General features: G+C 36.0%; 1 pseudogene across 1 annotated transcript in view; it reads right to left on the reverse strand.

The window, feature by feature from the left end:
* Positions 1–1,950: 1,950 nt before the first annotated feature.
* LOC307051247 (dual specificity protein phosphatase 3-like) overlaps positions 1,951–20,406 on the reverse strand; it is a 39,433-nt pseudogene continuing 20,977 nt past the window's right edge. The window contains exons 2-4 of the transcript in view: positions 18,006–18,073; positions 8,824–8,895; positions 1,951–2,567 (exon numbers count right to left, since the gene is read on the reverse strand). The product of the transcript in view is annotated as a dual specificity protein phosphatase 3-like (transcript). The remainder of the gene's footprint in view (positions 2,568–8,823; positions 8,896–18,005; positions 18,074–20,406) is intronic.

A 20,406-nucleotide genomic window follows, 5' to 3' on the forward strand; every position in this document is an offset into this window, starting at 1 on the left:
TCTGCCTTCGAGCTGGGAAGCCCTGAGCACCACACCCCTACTCATTCTGAACCCCAGTTCCTTTTCTTAAAGGTAGCAATACATGAATAAGCCCTACCAAGTTAATAGGGTTATTGTGAGGATCAAGATAGATTAAGTGGGAGAGTTATCCAGACACTGTGAGGGACACGGTGGAGAGGATGGCCATTTCACTTAGGTGGGTCTATTGGGGCAGCTTCGTGGCTGAAAAAGAAGACAGATTCTAGTTTGTTCGGGGCTGCTGAGGTCACAAAGCAAAGGGGACATCCAGGCTGCAGAGGTGCTGCTTCTACTTCTGCCAAGATAGAGACCATTACACCTGGGTGTGAAGCCCGAGGCACACCTGCTTCTCCTCAACCTAGCTGGAAGCTTCTGATCAACTCTGGAAAAGGCACATTCCCCACCTCCATACAGTAATAACACTGCTGGAATTGAAACTTAAAACTGAATTTTAAATATTCAACAAAAAGTCTCTGATATTTCCTTTCAGGTAAGACTCCTTTGCAAATCCTTGCAAGTGATCTTACCACCAAGTCAGGCTTCTGGGAGCTTGATACACCCACCAGAACAACACCCTGCATATATTTGGTGCTCAAAAAAAGGAAAGTTTAATTCCACAAACTTTTATCAGACATCTATGTGCTAAGCACTGGGGGCAGAGCTGAGGACCACCTCTCTGCCATTAGGGAAGCTGAAGATGACAGCACTGCACCGCTTGCCCCTTTTTGTTTGCTCTACCACCAGTAAAAGCTCCATTTGGATGTTACGCCATGTTTCCTTTCTGCCTGGCTGAGTCATTTTTGCTGCCAAGGCTCCAGGATCTTTTCTGGCAGCAGAGAGCTGTAAGAACTACCTGTGAGTGGGCAGGATGTAAGCTTGGGCCCGTTCATCCCTCTGCTTGTCCAGCCACTGGCTGTGTTGCTCTGTCTCTGTCTCTGTCTCTCTCTCTCTCTCTCACACACACACACACACACACGTGTGCACCCGCGCTATAATTGGCCAGCTTCCTCCTCCTGTTCTTGGAATAGCACCAAGACAAAAAGCAGTGACACAAGTGGCTTGGGCTCGCCAACACTATAATTCAGGACAAAACCCTTGTAATTCTCCAAATGGTGGGGTTTTTAAATAGGCTGGATTTCAACACCCTGTTTTCTAAAAAAGAAAAATAAAACCCTGTCCAAGGCATTGCTCTTCTAACCGACCAAGTGACGTCTGAGAGCCGGGTACCCCAAAGACGTGGATTCTGAACTCAAGCCTTCCACCAAGGAGTCACATTTTTCAAACTATTGATTTAGGAGAGTCCTCCAGGGGCATGTATTTGCCCACTCGAGGGTCTCTTTGTTTCAGTATCTTTAATCCTAAGGAAATCATTAAAATGCAGTCTCTTCATGGGGATTTCCACCCAAGGACAACTGACCCTGAGCCAACTTCAGATCTCATGACGTGCCTCTGTCTAGGAGCAGGGTGTGGAGACAGGGGAGACAGGCACTGTTGGGGGGAGGGGGACCCACGTGTGCATAGTTCCTTTACAGGGTCGGGGTCCCCACTCAGGAGAGGGCCCAGGGGTGGGCGGTGGGGAGGTCAGGAGCGGCCGCTGTGAGTGTCTCAGGCCTTACACTTCCACAGACCTCTTGTCCTGGGTCATCCAGAAGAAGCACGCCCGTCACAGGCCTTCCCCCACTCTGTGCCCCTTCCTCAGGGTGAGGACATCATAAATTGTAGGCACCAGGGAGCAGGAATGCCCTCCTCAACAAGCTTCTTTATATGCTCCCCAGGAGGAAAGTGGCCCAGGGCTGTGTTGGGACAGACTTGTGGGCAAGTGCCTGGTGATGCTGGGAGCAGGGTACACTGTGTTTCCTAAACATGGCAGCTTGGGATACCACAACCAGGCCCCCCCCATCTGACCTCTAGAGGAGAGGCAGTGAGGGTGCCCTAGAGTTTCAATTTCCCCTCCTTGACTAGTCTGTCACTGAGCTGGCAGAGCTGGGCCAGGAAACCATCGTTGGGGCCAATCTCACAGTTCTTCCTAACGGTGCTCAGGGCAGACTTGACATCCATCTTCTGACTCATCATAAGATGCACGATGACGAGAGTCGGGGAGCGGCTGTAACCCTCACGCAGTGGACGAGCACTCGGCCGTTCTTCTGAGCCAGGGCCTGGTCGATGAAGTCCGCCGCCTTTTCAAAGTAGGTGCTGAGGAACTCCTGTGCGTCATTGGCCTTGATGCCCAGGTATATGATGTCAGAGTCCTTGTAGAAGTTGGCATTGGTATTGACGTGCATGAAGGACCTGCCCTCAGCTGCATTCAGGACATGGGTGATGCCCAGTTTCTATAGCCTGGGGATGTCTTGAGCCACAGACGCATTGCCCACATAGATCCTGGGGGTAACCTCGTTGCAGGGCTGGCTCGGGAGGCTGTAGCAGCCACTGCCGTCCAAGAGCAGGTCGTTGAGATCTTGCACTGAGAGCCCGAACGGGCCCAACAGGCAGCAGCTGGGCCCTGCCAGTTGATATTTTTCCAATGCTAGAAAACTATGACCACAGGGGAACTAGGCTAGAAACCAATAAGAAAAACTAACTTAAAATATACAGGGCTTCCCTGGTGGTGCAGTGGTTGAGAGTCCGCCTGCCGATGCAGGGGACACGGGTTCATGCCCCGGTCCGGGAGGATCCCACATGCCGCGGAGTGGCTGGGCCCGTGAACCATGGCAGCCGGGCCTGTGCTTCCGGAGCGGGAGACGCCACAACAGTGAGAGGCCCGCGTACCGCAAAAAAAAAAAAAAAAAAATATATATATATATATATATATACAATTGTTTGGAAGTTAAAATAATACGTTTCTATACTGTAGAAATTAGAAAAATTGTAAACTAAATGACAATGATAATGCAACATATCAACACTTGAGGTATTCAGTTAAAATTATGATTAGAGGAAAATGTATAGCCTTAAATGCATATGTTAGAAAATAACAAAGGAAAAAAAATCACAATGATTTATGCTTTCATATAAAGAACTTTGTAAGGAAAGAGCAAATCAACCCCAAAAAAGTAGTACAGAAACAATTAACATAGGAGAAAAATACATAATTAAACAATTACTTAATTAAAATTTTAATTAAATTAAATTTAAAAATTTGACAAAGCCAAAAATTGATTATTTGAAACCACTAATAAAGATGAAAAATTCAAAAGACTTAACAAGAAAAGAACAACCCAACATATTACCAATTTAATGTACCAAAAGAAGATTTTGCTGTAGGCTTTACAGATATAAAAAGTTAATAAATTAAAATTATGGAAAGTTTCATACCAATAAATTTAATAATTTAGATAAAATGACAAACTACATAAAAACCACAGATTACCAAATTAAAGTAAAAGAAATTAAAGATATGAATAGTTCCTTATCTATTAAAGAATTTGAATCCAGCATTAAAGTCATTCCCATGATGAAAACTCCAGGCTTAGATGAATATACTGGTGAATTCTTCAAAATATTTTAGGAATAAATTAAACCAATCTTATACTAACACTTCCAGAAAATACAAAGAGAGCACATTTACCAACTCTTTGATTACCTCAACAAAATGTTGATACCAAAACTTAAAAGGGATGCTATAAAAAACAAGATTTGCAGGCTAAGTTTTCTCATAAATATAATAAATGCAAAAATCTTAAACAAAATATTAGCAAGACAAATCCAAGAATATATAAGAAAGATAATATACCTCAAATGAGTAGGGTTTTTCCATGAAAGCAAGAGTGATTTAACATTCAAAAAAATCAATGCAATTTACCCTATTAACAGAAAATAAGTGAGAAAAATAATACCATCATCACATTAGATGCATTTGATAGAATTCAACATCCATTCATGATAACAATTCTCAAAAAATTAGGAATAGAAAGGAACTTCAATAACTTAATGAAAACCATCTTGGAAAGATCCTACAATAAATATCTTAATGATGAATTATTGAAAACTTTCTATTGCAATCAGGAATGAGACAATGATGCCTGTTATCACCACTTGTATTTAACAGTTTTGGAGTTCCTAAGCAGTGAGATGAGACAGTTGAAAGAAATAAAAGGCACAAAGATTGAAAAAAAAGGAAAAAGGAAATAAAACTTCCATTATTGGCAGATGGCATATTTTTTCATGTAGAAAATACAAAAGGACCAAGAGCCAAATTATTAGAATTACTAGGTGAATTTACTAAAGTCACTAAATTTAAGGTTAGTATACAAATATTAATTGCATTTCAACATATGTCTCAAATAAATAGAAAATTAAATTTAAAAACTGATACCATTTACAAAAGCATCAAAAAACTTGAAACACAAGAAAAAAAACAACTAACAGGTATGCAAGACTGCTACTCTGCAAACAAGAAATATATTGACAGAAAAATCTTTTTTAAAGGCAATTTTTTTATTAGTTTCTGCTTTATAACAAAGTGAATTAGTTATACATATACATCTGTGCCCATATCCCTTCCCTCTTGCGTCTCCCTCCCTCCCACCCTCCCTATCCCACCCCTCCAGGTGGTCACAAAGCACCAAGCTGATCTCCCTGTGCTATGCGGCTGCTTCCCACTATCTATCTACCTTACGTTTGATAGTGTATATATGTCCATGCCTCTCTCTTGCTTTGTCACAGCTTACCCTTCCCCCTCCCCATATCCTCAAGTCCATTCTCAAGTAGGTCTTTGACAGAAATTTTTAAAAGACAAGATAGAGGGAATTCTAAGTTCATGGACTGGAAGACTCAAAAAATCATGTATAGATTTGTTGCAATACCAACTAAAATCCTAAAAGGTTTGTTCATGAATTCAACATGCTTGTTGTAAAATGTGTATGGAAATCCAAAGGGCCAAGAATATGCAATAAACTCTTAAGAACTATCAAAACTGAAGGACTTATACTATGAGATATTAAGACCTATTATAAATCCATGTTAATTAATTCAATGTAGTTTTTGCACAATATAAACCAATTGACCAATGGAATAGAATAGTCTAGAAATAGACTCACATAGATGTGGTCACCTAACTCACGTCAAAAGTAACATTTCAGTGCAGTGAGTTGTGGCCAACTGGATATCTTTATGGGAGAAAAAGAAGAACCTTTGCCTTTACTGTATTCCACACACACATAAATCCTAGACAGATTGTAGATTTAAAAATGAAAGGTAAAACAATAAGACTTTTAGAAGAAAACATAGGAGAATATCTTTATGACCTTGGAGTAAAGAGCATTTTCTTTATTTCTTAAACAGGACACAAACGATATTTAAAAATAAATAAAATGTAATAAATTAGATGACACTACAATTAAAGTATTCTGTTCACCAAATTTTATCTACGAAGAATACATACAGATGGTCAAGTGGCACATGAAAAGATGCTCAACATCACTAATTATTAGAGAAATGCAAATCAAAACTACAATGAGGTATGACCTCACACCAGTCAGAATGGCTATCATCAAAAAATCTACAAACAATAAATGCTGGAGAGGGTGTGGAGAAAATGGAATCCTCCAACACTATTGGTGGAAATGTAAATTGGTACAGACACTATGAAGAACAGTATGGAGGTTCCTTAAGAAACTAAAAATAGAGCTACCATATGATCCAGCAATCCCACTCCCGGGCATATATCTGGAGAAAAGCATAATTTGAAAAGATACATGCACCCCAATGTTCATTGCAGCACTTTTTACAATAGCCAGGACATGAAAGCAACCTAAATGTCATCAGTGCAGGAATGGATAAAGAAGATGTGGTGTATATCTATCTATCTATCTATATACACATATACAATGAAATATTACTCAGCCATAAAAAAGAATGAAATAATGCCATTTGCAGTGACATGGATGGACCTAGAGATTGTCATACTGAGTGAATTAAGTCAGACAAAGACAAATATCATATATCGCTTTCATGTGGAGTCTAAAAAAATGGTACAAATGAACCTACTTACAAAACAGAGTCACAGATGTAGAAAACAAACTTATGGTTACCAAGGGGGAAAGGGGGGACAGGAGAGTAAATTGGGAGATTGGGATTGACATATCCACACCACTATATATAAAATAGATAACTAATAAGGACCTACTGTATAGCACAGGGAACTCTACTCAGTACTCTGTGATGACCTATATAGGAGTAGAATCTAAAATATAATGGGTATATGTGTATGTATAACTGATTCACTTTGTTATACAGCAGAAACTAACACAGAACTGTAAATCAATTACACTCCAATAAAAATTAATTAAAAAAACAATAGGATGTTGCTAAGATGCTAAGTATGATATGTCATATAATAAAATGTATTTGAATTTTTCTGAAAAAAGTTATAGAGTGAAAAGGCAACACAGAGTTCAGTGTTTTTATTGTGTGTATGTATATACGGGTATGTACCTGACAAAAAAGCTCATTCAAAATATGCAAAGAATTCCTACAAATTAATAAGGAAAATACTATCAAACTAGTATAAGATATATAAAAAACTTGAGTAGGCACTTCACAACAGAAAATATCCAAGTAACACATACACATATGAAACAGAACTCAAGTAAAGCGCATGGAAATACACACTAAAATCACAATGAGTTAACTTCACACCCAACAGAACATCTAAAACAAAGAGTGAGACAAAGCTAGGTATCGGCAAGATTATAAAGCAACTAGAATTCTGATACTTTGCTGGTTGGAGTATAAACCGGTATAACCCATTTGGAAAACTACTTGTCAGTGTCTAAAAGAGCTGGAGACATGCATGTTCTGTGATGCAGATATTACGCTCCTAAGTGCATACATAACGCAAATGGAAATGCATTTTTCATATAACAAAAGAAATGTACAGGATAAATACACAGTTTTAATACTGAGAGGGGAAAAAAAACAAGAGTACGTCTTATATGATTCTACTTTTAAAATTTCAAAAACTTTAAAAACTAATATACGGTATTGGAATTTGGGATAATGGTTAACTTGGGGGTTTCAGGAGTCCTGGTAATGCTCTATGTCTTTATCTCGGGGCTGTTTACATGGGTGTGTTTACTTTATAAAATTCATTAAACCCCACACAAATTATTTATACATTTTATAAGTAATCCTTCAATATATTTTACAGGGAGGAACTTTTATTTATGGGGTAAAGGGAGAGACAGAGAGGGAGAGAGAGGAGGTGTTGGAGGGGGCAGTGGGGGCAGGGGGAGGAGATTAATAATTTCAGGTATACTTGTCTTTAAAGTCATTACACACTAGCTGAAATATTGGGAAAATTCTTATGCGGGTATTTGAAAGGCAGATGCAGTTTCTCCTTGCCAAGATTAGGCTGTCACATTTGAGGCAACTTTCAAAACTGTATTTTGTATTGAAAAGTTGACCAGTTTGCCAATTTTCTTAGTTTCTGGCAGTTAGAAAATACTCAAAAGGTATTAATTATTTTAAATTTTGGGGTTTTGTTTCTGCTTTGGTTTTATTTTGTTTGTTTTGTTTTGTTTTAATATCTGGATACGTTGGTATGCAAAATCCTCAAAAATGATCAACTTACAAAACACACATGATTAATGATAGGTACATATTCAATCAAATTGTTTTTGACTCCTGAGAACTTGACTTCTAAAGTCAAGGACCAGTGGGTTGCACAATTGTACTCTACAGACTTTGAACAATAATTATTTTTCTTTTACTTGAAATATTGTAATGAAATAGCCATTGAATGTAATGAAATAGCCATTCCTCTGAAAGATACAACATAAACTTCTATACAGAGAAACTAAAACTCATCCACCTTCATTTTCTACTTCATGACAGATTTTCCATTACAGGAAAAGCTGGAGCAAAACATCTAAACTTATTTATCTCCTCCCACTTTTTTCAGTGACAACATATATTATTTTCCTTTTGTCTCTCAATAAACACAAAGGACTGTTGAATTTACTGGAAAATAATTAAGATGAATAACATTAAAAAGATATAAGAACGGGCTTCCCTGGTGGCGCAGTGGTTGAGAGTCCGCCTGCCGATGCAGGGGACACGGGTTCGTGCCCCGGTCTGGGAAGATCCCACATGCCGCGGAGCGGCTAGGCCCGTGAGCCATGGCTGCTGGGCCTGCGCGTCCAGAGCCTGTGCTCCGCAACGGGAGAGGCCACAGCAGTGAGAAGCCCACGTAATGCAAAAAAAAAAAAAAAAAAAAAAAAAAGATATAAGAACATCTCCAAGTTATTCCTTTTACTAATAAAAAATATGATTCACAGAGTCTCACTTCCCATAATTTTTACTGCTTACTATCACCTAGGAGGATCAAATCTAAAAGCTGATTATAGAAAATTATTTACAACCTGTGAAACCCTAAAGGAATCTTTCATGCAATTCTACCACCTCAGTACCTGACAAACCTCTCTGAATGCAAAAAAAGAATAAAAAATTAACAACAAAATAACTGTCTTTAAAGCTAATCTGTCACTTGATTTGACATGAGATTATTCTCTCAAGTCCAGGAATCCATGTAAATTCCCTCCAGGCATCTCTAGGCAAAGTTCCTCTTCATTTTACAACTTCTAGGCAATAAGTATTGAGGCATACATCAATTCTATTATTAAAGTCTCTGCAAAGTAGTGCTATACTAAGGAGGGAAAAGCAACATGTTGGGGTTATGTGTGCTCTGTACTATGGAGGTTGCATGCTCGTCCCAGCCCACTGATGATAATGCTCTGCCCTAGGAATGCCTGCAGTACTTGCCTGGGCCCATGTTACTGGGAGAAAAGCCCACGGATATTTCCTTACCGAGGTCAGTGTTGTGGCTGGGCCGGCCCTTGTGGTTCCTATGATGGTCACAGAGTGCACTTTAGCAAAATACTATCAGGGAAATTTGAGGAACAAGATTTATTATCCACAAATCCTGAAGGGTACACAGCATGCCTGAAGACCACACAAGGGGCAGGTTGAGTAGGGGGAGAAAAGGGGTGAGAGGAAGGAGGGGGGCAGGGAGAGTGAGAGAGAGAGAGAATGAACCTGGGGCTCTACATTTATTTGGGTCTAAGAGCAAGGTGTTTAGGATTTCTCTAGGTCACTCATTATTGGCTGATTTGAAGCATAAGAGGAGGAATGAGCACACAGGAGCCTGGAAATGGGGTCACTCAAGCAGCCGGTTACCTATGTCACCCAGGGTTTTCTGAAAGGGAAACTTCATGCAGTGGGTGGTCTAGTTCTTTATCTGGTTGTCTTGCTAGTAGCTGTGTCATACAGTTGGTAATACATTTATTCAAGATGGAAGTCTTTTGAACTGGATGCCTTGGCAATCAAAACTTAATGTCAGGCACTTACACCACAGAGATGAAGCCCAAAGGAGATACTGCTTGTGTACCTTGATGAGTACATTTCAGGTATTTCTATTTCTTTACCCATAAAGTGGATATAATAACTTAAATATTGGTATACTGCGGGGGAGGTAAGATTACATATGAAATAACTTAGCAAAAATGACTGCAATGTATCTTACACAATAGGTGAATATTCAGTGTTAGCTTTTATCCTCATAATAAACTATTCCAGTATTTAGCAGCTTAAAACAACAAACACTGATTATCTTACAATCTCTCATCAGGATTGCAGTCAAGCTGTCAGCCAGAGCTGTAGTCAACTCACAGCCTGATGGGGCTGGAGAATCTGCTTCTAACTAACTCACGAGGCTGTTAGCAGGCTTTGGTTCCAGGATGGCTCCTGGACTAGGCCTTCTGTTGAACACAGAACATTCCATAAAGTTTTCACATGACAGATTGCTTCTCCCAGAGTGAGAGATGCAACAGAGAGTGAGAGAACCATCAAGATGGAGGCTGCAGGGTCTGACACACATAATCTCCTAAGGGACATATTATCACTTTTGCAGAATGCTAACAGTCACGCAGCAGAATCCTCATGTGCAATGAAGGAGGAGACTACATGAGAAAGGAGGCAAGGATCATTGGAGGCCATTTTAGAAGCTGACTCATATAAACAATAATTGTTTATATATTATACCTCATAGTTATTCATACTATTTATTGAGCATCTTAGTGTTGTGTTTTTAAATGTATTAATTCATTTAATTCTCACTCTAACCCTATTAGATAGTATTGTAATTTCATTTTTCAAGTAAGATAAAAGAAAATTTTAAAGGCATATTATAGCTAGTAAGTGGTAGAACATTATGAAACGTAACAGCCATCTAGTTAGTGTTTCAATGATATAAATTAAAAAAGCAAATTTTTCAAAAGTGATAAAGGATTTCAGAAATGGTAGGCCTGCCTTGTGTAATTAACTCTGATTAAAAGTATGATATTTTGCTAATAAAATAAGATTCAGCCACCATTTCAGCTATTACTTCAGCCAAAGAAATTATACTATGCATGAACTATTTTTTAAATATCTAAATATTGTGGAATACTTTTATGGATAGTATTTATAAATATTATATTTAAACATATTTATCTCTCACAATTAGTATTTTATGTCTTTCCTCTGTCCCCTGAATTGAGAAATACTTGTATCCCTGTCCTCATTTTTATTCTTTTAAGTTTTCATTTTTTTAAATATATAAACCTATCCAATTACATAACATTCTTCCATTTCCTAATTACATATTATCACTATTTTAATGGTGTATAAAGAGCAGTAGTATTCTTCAGGGAAAATATCCAAACTCAGTTTTTATCTGTGTACAGAAAGAAAATAATTACCAGATATTAGACATTGTAAAAACCTCTGTAACTCAAAGTCCTAGGTTTTATCTTATAATTCTACTGTTTTCTTTCATGCAGCTAAAAACAAATTATTCTTCCCTAATTCACCAAAGACTTTTTAATACCAAAATAATTTTGAAAACTAATTCCTATTAAAATTTCTTTCTGAGTTTATACCACAAAGATGAGACCCACAGGAATCCATAGAGCCTGTGAAAGAGGTAGGAATAGAGAGGAAATTAAGAAATTGGATATCACAAGCTAATCACCACAACCTCCCATTTTCATATTGCTTTACTACTGCTTTTATTTCATGTCATTTTTTTTTCATTTTTTTCCCTTTCAGAACTGAAGAACTTCTCTTTAAAGAATACATAAAATTTAAGTAACAATATTTGTATTTAAGTAACATTATTCTTTCCACATCTTTCTCACTCCAACTAAAACTATCAAAATTCATCCATATCTTTTAATATAAAGATTAGAAATTGCTCTGTCTCCTACTACTCTACATTAAAGCTAAACGTGAAGAAAACCAGGAGCACAGCCCAAAGAAAGCTGATCCAAGTTATAAAGCAGAACATATTTATCCAACTATGCTGCAAATACATGTGTCAATTATGAACATCAGTGTGAGTTTCCTAATTTTTTACATCATCTAAACTTCCCAGGACTAATTGAAACCACACTTATGAAGGGTTCTAAAACTTGAAGGGTTTTTGTCTTTTAAATGAGCTTGGAGCAAATATCTTAAGTCTTGGAGTGCATCAAATGTAGACAGTAAAGCTACTACAATCTAGACTGAAATAGACTGCCTCTGATATATTCCTCGTATACCAAAATTCCTCTCAGTGTCTCTTACTCTGCTATCTGTTACTTTGAAAGTAACATATCAGGATTATTCCCATCAGATTGTTCAAGATGGAGGCTATTATAGTTTAGTCACCCTATTTCACTCATCAACTTTAAAGTATAAGGCCTAAATAAAAGCCCAAAGGACCTTTGTGAACTCCCCCAAGATAACGGAACTTGAAACACACAGCATTTAAATTTCTATGAAAGAGTTTCTTGAGTATCAGTTGAGTTAGCTGAGGAATAGTTCTTGGCCTTCTTTGGAAAAGTACCTAAGAGTAAATAATAATAAGATTCATTGCCCATATTTGAAATATTTCATAAAACACTGAGTAGAAGTGTGAAATGGACAATTCTTCTGGAAGACAATTTGTCAATATCAAGGACCTTAAAATTTTACATCTACACCTCACCTAGTTTTAGAAATTGGTATAAAAATATGACTAACACTAATTATACATAGTTTATTTTTATAAAAATAAATAACTAAAATAATCCATAAATTATGTTTCCATATGTTAGAATATTTTTTGGCCATTAAAATTATGTTTCATCAATTAATATTTAATTACTTATTAAAATATTCATGAAAAGGGGATAAAAAGTTCATAAACAGTATATTTTAAATTCTGTTTAAAAATATTAGTGGTATTTTGTGTGTATACACACACATATATATATTTATAAACATTAGTAAATGATAAAATATTTTGTCCAGATTTGAAATATTTTGTAAAACATTGAGTAGAAATGTGAAATGGACTAATCTTCTGGAAGACAATTTGTCAATAATATCAAGGACCTTAAAATTTTATATCCACATCTCACCTAGTTTTAGAAATGTATGTATATATATATTATATACATATATATTAGGTATGAACATATGTATGTATGTATACATTTCTTTCTCTGTCTCTCTCTCTCTCTCTCACACACACACACACACACACACTGCTCATTCCATCACCATAATGTTAGTAATTTGAGATTAGGGAATCATGTAACCCCAAATCTCAAATGGAAACAGCTGTATCCATTCTACTTAAAGGCCTTCACTACATTTTATAGTCAAATTGCAAGCAGCCAAACTGGGAAACAAATACAAATATTCTTAATCTCTAACATTTTCATTTAATATACTTGGATATGAAAGCCAAATTAATTATGAGAAATGATTGCTCCCATTTTCTCAGCTTGAGGTCCATTTTAAATATAGATATCTAGCCACACATAATTGGGTAAGTTAAAGGTTGGCCTAGCTACTTTTGTTACAGTAATTCAACAAAGGATAAATGTTGGAGTACTATGAAAACAAGGATATATTTAATTCTATATCCTGATCAAACCAATTTTGAATCACTTGTTATGCTGACAAATTTCCTTCAGACATATGGAATTAATTTAATAGATTTTGAAATATCATTTGCCCTATAAATCCATTAGTCATTTCACAGAGGTTTAAACAGCAAAATTAGTAAGCATTCCTTGGCATCATTTATATAGAATCTGATTTGGAAAAACTGGTCCTACCTAGTCCATCTTGTAGTGATAAATTTCTAGTAAAGAAAACATCCAGTAAAATTCATTTATAATCATGGCTTATAATGAAAAATGGCAACCCTAGGAAAAAAGTTCCTGAAGAATGTGATTTCTGTAACTACAGAGCTACTTCTATGATATTTAACAATGCAACCCTTCATTACTTTTCTCTACCCAACCACTCTAAACTGAGTTGAAAGTGAGAATATCCATCATTAAACTTTATTGGAACTAGTGTCATTGACCTTGATCACACGCACAGTTGAAATCCTGAACTATATGGATAATAGGGACATTAAGGTGAAATAAATGTCTTTCTTTTCAGTTCTTTGGTTAACCTCTAGATATCTAACAACATGACAGCCGTTGATCCAAACAGAATTTCAGAACAAATCTTGCCCTTTAGCCACTTGACAGCAAAAAGTAATTAGGCCCAAACTAGGTATAACTGTCCCTTACCTCAGTGAAAAAAGAGAGAGAGGAAGATTAAGATGGAGTTAGAAGTGAGGTGGCTCTCTAACTATCATAAATAACCACATTTATAAAGATAACATATCAGGTTACTATTAACTGCAGTGATTCAATGTCTTATATAACTCAATACTTTGTCAAAAACTTTAAATAGATTATGAAAAATTCTCAATTTCCAAAAAGACAATAAGCCACAAGTATGTTATTTACAAAGGTATTGCTCAATTGAATAAACACTATAAATGATGACTGAATCTCCAGTGCATTCAGTACAAGCCTATTTGAACCACAATGTACAGAAATCTATTAGGAAAAACACTCTGCAAGCTATTCATCATGTGTAAGCACATTTCTCTTTAGGAAGTACATTAAAACTTTAATCTTGGACAACCAGAAATGGTCTTTCTCCACCTCCCTAACCCAGTCAACACCTGAGGCAAATCAGAATGGCTGCTAAGCAATGTGGCTCACATTTTTAGGGTAATTTAAAGAGGTCATTTACCTGGACACAGTCCAGAGGTGAGGAGTAGAATGAATACTTTGGCTGGATAGATGAAGAGGAGAAAGAGCTGATAAGACAGTTTGAAAGAGATGAGACTGCTGCTACAGTAGAAGAGTTTAAACAGCACGGAAGAGATGAACCATCCTTCTCCATTCCTTCTCTTTCTCCCTTTATCATAAGTTAGACACACACGTACAGTAGATTCCGATGGACGATTTTAGGTTCATCTATGTTTGCCACATGATATCTGTAGTATTATAATATTACAAAACTTTTCTGCAGTTTACCCAGAGATAAATTATATTAAATATTTGATATATGTCATTCAGTACTGTTTCTATTAATGTACAGAATGTGTATCTAATGGTTCACAGATTTGGAATCATGTCCTATGTACAATTTTGTATTCACTGTGAGCAAATAATGAGCATTTTCCTATGGGATATTCTCCTAATTTTAATTTGTGTACAGTATTCTACAATATTTCTTTACTGGGCATTTAGGTCATTCCCCACTTGCACTATTAAAACATTACCGAACATTCTTTTGTGAACTAATTTTATTCTGTTTTTATTTTATTTATTTTATTTTACTTATTTTAGCTTTATTCTTATAAGAAAGAAATAATGAGTCAATATATTTTAAAATTGCTTATATATTAGTGTTTTTTCAATCCTGGCTGCACATTGAGATTATTTTGAGGAGCTTTCAAAAAATATTGGCAGAGTTTCTCTTGCTTTTTAAAGTTCCCCAGGTGATTCAGGTGTGCAGTCAAAGCAGAGGCTGATATGTATATTACCAAATTGGCATCCTTAATCTTAATACTAATTCACACTCCTCCAGCATTATAAAGAATTGTCCACTCTGTCCAACACTGTATTGTCCTTCTTTGAATCTTTGTCAAATGGGTGACAATGGTATCTCATTATCATCTTAATTTGCATTTTTGATTTCTAGTGAGAGTGAACATTTTTCAAATATACTACCCATTTATAATTTTCCTTTTATGAATTGGCTTTTAATATTTTCTGCCCATTTGTTCAATTGCAATATTCAAGTTCTATTATTGTAAATAATCATCCATGAGAATTAAATAATTATTTTGCCAAACAGAGCAAATTTGTCATTTAGCTTTTAATTTTGTTGACGTAGTAGATTATATAAAGATGTAAAATCACTAATCTATTTTTATAGTTTTCTATTATTCTTATCCTCATTTAAACTAAATGTCAACTGATGTCACTATACTTCTTAAAACTAAGATAAAACCACACATTGAATTCATTTTCTTTATCAACTCAGGCTCCAGTTTCCACTGAATTAGTTCAATTTAATTATCATCTTACCATCTCACTCGGACTACCGTTGTTCTGAACTATATTTACCCAGACCAAGTACCCAGCCTCTTTCTTCAAGTTATTACAAATTATTCACACATGGTAATTTTGTGTACAAATTTGGGGAAAACCATGTGACTAAATTCAATGTTAGATGTTCCTCTTCTTAAAACTCTCTTGACTTTTTGATGGATTACATCTACGTGGATCTAACTCTTTGCTCTCCTCTAATCCACAGATCTTTTTCTACAAACACCAAATTAATATTAATGCAGAATGGCTTAAATACTTCTTTTGTTGTCTTAGACCTGACTAAGTCCTACAACTTTGTTTTGGTCAGAGTGGACTACATACTGTAACAAACACTTCCCACATCTCAGTGGCTTAAGGCAACAGGTTTTTTTAGCTATGATCAGTACTATGGTAGAGGTAAAAGGGAGGCTAAGTTCAATTGTTTGGGAACCCTGAATTCTTCCATCTTGTGTTTCTACCATCTTCTTTGCTTTCAAACCGCAGAGGTCAAAAGAGAGAAAGAGAGCTTATGAAAGGCATAAATGCTCTTAATTGCTTTGGTCTTAAAATAACATACATCACTGACACACATATTCAATTAACAGGAAATAGTGATATGGCCCCGTCTAGATACAGTAAGGCCTGGATATGTGGTCTAAGTATGCTCAAGTAAAAGAAGAGACATGAACATTGGTGGACAGTAGCAAATCTCACAGGCATATTAAAGCATTTTCCTAAATAAGTAGGGTTTCCTCTAGAAATAAATTCTCATCTCAGATGTTAAGAAAACTAATTGTTTGTATGCTGCATTGAAAGACATTCAACACTCTGAGATCAGAAAAATATTCAACAATATTTTATCTATTTACTTCATGATTTCATTATCTGTATTTAAATACTTATACTCCTGGAATATATTTTGGAGTGCAACATGGATCAAACTTTATTCCAAAATGCTCACCAATTAACCAATACTATTTAATGGTTAATATTAACACTTGACATGCTATCTTCATCATACAGAGAGAGAGTTTCTTAGATATCACTTCTATTTCTATATCTATATTACCCCTGGACAAACTATAGTTGACTCTTCAACAGTGTGGGAGTTAATCCGAGTATAATTTATCAAAAGCCCTCCATAATTAGGGTTCCTCTGCATCTGTGGATTCAACCAACTACTGACAGTGTAGTATTGCAGTATTTCCTCTTGAAAAGTATATGTGTATAAAGTGGACCTATGCAGTTCAAACCCACATAGTTCAAGGGTCTACTGTACAATTGCTATTAATGTAGCTTTATAATTTAATATATACCATTAAAACAACCTTTTATCATACTCATAAAATTTTCCCTCCTCTGTTTATTTTTCATATATAGTTTATATAGATCAAATTTTCTGTCTGGAGTCATATTCCTTCTGCCTGAAGAACTTCTTTTAATATCTCTTGTAGCATAGATCAGCTGGTTATAAATTCTCTCCACTTTTATATGTTTGGCCTTTATTCTCCTTCATTTTTTAATGCATTTGCTTCTGTTATTTTGGGGGGATTATTTTGTTGTTTTCTTATTTTAGTTGAAATTGTGATTGAAGATATTTATAGATTCACTTGCAGTTATAATAAGTAATACAGATAGAACCGTTGTACACAATGCCCAGTTTCTCCCAATGGTAACATTTTGCAAACTATAGTATAGTATCACACCAGGATATTGACATGAGTATAATGAACTGATCTTATTCAGATTGCCTCAGTTTTCCTTGTACTCATTTGGGTGTGTGTATGTGTGTATTAAGGTCTGTAAAATTTTATCAGTTGTGTAGGTTTGTGGATTTCTTTTCCATTTTTGAGAAGTATTTTTTCTGGATATAACTGACTTCAAAAAAAAATTCTCTTTAAAGATGTCACTCCATTTTCTCCTGGCTTGTCTGGTTTCTGATTAGAAGTCAGCTAATACTCTTATATTTTTCCTCCATATATAGTGCGTCTTTCTTTCTCTGTCTGCTTTGAAGTTATCCTTAATGTTTGATTTTCAACACTTTAAACGTGACATGTGTAGAGGTGTGTGTATATGTGTATGTGTATGTGTGTGTTTATAGAGAAGGATCAAATCCAACCCATGGACTTTGGAAATTCCTAAGTAGATTTAAGTTGTTCAGAAGAATAGAAAACATCAAAACTTCCCCCTGTGAGAAGACTGTCATTCTTTGACCAAATTACAAATGGGGGCTGTAATAGAGGAGGTCGTATATTTTGTGACTGGGGATTTATTGCACTTCATTCCGCTTTACTTCACCTTCATCACTATCACATACATATTCTTTGGGGGATTTCCTTTCACCTGATCATGACTACCTTCACCATAAGAGGTCCACCCTGGAGATATTATAAATTTCCTTCTTGTCTTGAGAGACTAAGCAACAGCCTATAAGTAATGACATTTTTACATTCTTTCTCGTTGACATTCCACAGTTGTACAGAGAGTACAATTATAGGCTGATGAGTGCATTATGTTGTGATTAATGTTTACCTGAACAAACTGATACTTGTCATTTTCATCAAATATCCACAGTTGCATTCTAAAGCAGTTCATAATGACTATGAACCAAAGAAATACAAAAACATTCTAGTATAAATATTGCTAGGCCTATAGTCAAAGAAAAATAAAACTTAGCAGTATCTGATACAAGCGACAATTTCAAGAGAATCATAATGAAGCCCTAAATCCTAATCCACCCACACTCTCATAGAGATTACAGGAGATACCATTACGTATAACATTCCTTTTGAGGGAATAGTGACCCAATATCTGCACCTCCACTTACATGAAAGAGAACCACTGAGCCCTAACATTCATTCACTCATTCAACAAATATTTATTGATGTGTTCATCAATGTATTTATGAGCTAGGTATTGAGTGAGATGATTCCTAATAGGCACTGGACTGCAGAGCCAAGTGCGTACTCTCAATTGATTGTAGATCTACTAAGAAGTTTTCATAAAATTATGAAGCAAATACATAAGTATGTACATTTTAATGACTGTTTCTCTGCTCTTCTAGTCTAGAGCAACAACACAACCCAGTTGTTCTAACTTCTAGTATTTCCCTTCTAAAAAAATAGACACTTTCTTCACCATTTCCTCCCATCTGATCAACACATATATAGTGATCCCTACACTGCAGTGGCCCAGTGGGCAGGATGGTGGAAGAGTGCCCATATCTTTCTTTTTGATGTCTGCTTTAGTGTATGTTCTGTGGCTACGTATTTGCTGACAAGGGTGTAAGAGGTATACAGATGAGCCAAGATGAGAACCACAAAACTTGGGAAGTTTGTCTTGGGAAGAGCTTGATGTATAGAACAAATTCAAATGAAGCACTTTAGACCCACCACATTGTATACAATTTCAAATGTTCTTAAGAACTTGAGTTTACAAACCAGGAAAAAAAACTGTTCTCCAAGGACCCACACACATTGTAAATGGAAGGAGCTAACTAGAAAAGTGCTCGCAAATTTACCTTTTTTCTCAGCAATGCCTAAGGAGCAGTTTCCATAGACACACCTACTGGGGACTCATCTAATTTTTAGGGCCCTTTCTTTGAATCATCTTGCTCCTCAGGAAGTCTATGCAGAAAGGAATTAAAATAGCATGATGGAAAATGCCTTTAGTTGTAATTTTGTAACAAATAGTGCAAATCACATTTGATTAATATATTATTTTTAAAACTCTTTTACATATATCATTGACTCAGTTAATTATTACAATAACCCTGTGAAGTATTATCAACTTTTTTTTTAGTTATGAGAAATGAGCTCAGATTAGTGTAGCAATTTGACCAAGTTTACATGGCTAATAAATAGATGAAAAAAGATTTAAACTCATGTCTAATTTACAACCAAAACTCTGAGTTCTTTGCACCACATGAAACTGGATAGGCTTTATGCCATTATTTGTAAACATTAACAGCAAAAAAAAAAATCTAACTCTAAATAATTATTTATATTGTTCATCCATATAAAGCACAGTTCAGCAAATTTTAAGAAATACTCAGATTAGAAGCAAAGATTTAGTTGGTTCATCAAAATGTGAGATTAAGGAAACTAGTCTGGAGGAATGACCTGAGAAAAGGGACTGTCACAGGCTAAATAATGACTCCCAAAGATACAAAGGTTCTGGAACCTGAGGTTGTTAATTTATTACAGCACCAGAGACTCTGCAGATATGACTAAGTTAAGGATCTTGATATATGGAGATTATTTTGCATTATCTGGATGAGCCATAAATTCAGTTACAAGTGTTCTTATAAACGAGAGGCAGGGATATTTGAATACAGAGGAGAAGGCGATCTGACAAGAGCAGGGAAGGATTTGAAGATGCTATACTGCTGACCTTAAAGATTGAGGAAGGGGCCATGAGCCAAGGAATACAGCCTTAGAATCTAGAAAAGTTAAGGAAACTATACAGGAAGAGTTATTTAGGTGCAAAGCCAGGTGAAGAATCCATGCTATATTTTCAGTCATGTAACCTCCCTGAATACTGTATTAATCTCATTAGTTTGTATTCAACTGTGCCTCCGATAAGTTATATAAAGACAAAATAGTATTAATATAACCACATATAAATACAATTAATGGACATAATTACCTAAGGATAATTATATTTTAAAATAATTATATAAAATGGTAATAAGGCATAAGAAAATAAATCTTCCAAATATATATCAACATAATATCTTTTATATAATATACAAAACAAATTATTCTTGGATTTTTTTTTTTTTTTTTTTTTTTTGCAGTACGCGGGCCTCTCACCATTGTGGCCTCTCCCACCATGGAGCACAGGCTCCGGACGCACAGGCCCACAGGCCACGGCTCACGGGCCCAGCCGCTCCGTGGCACACGGGATCCTCCCGGACCAGGGCACGAACCTG

Source organism: Hyperoodon ampullatus (genome assembly GCF_949752795.1).
Source record: "Hyperoodon ampullatus genome assembly, chromosome: 4".
Classification (NCBI taxonomy): domain Eukaryota; kingdom Metazoa; phylum Chordata; class Mammalia; order Artiodactyla; family Ziphiidae; genus Hyperoodon; species Hyperoodon ampullatus.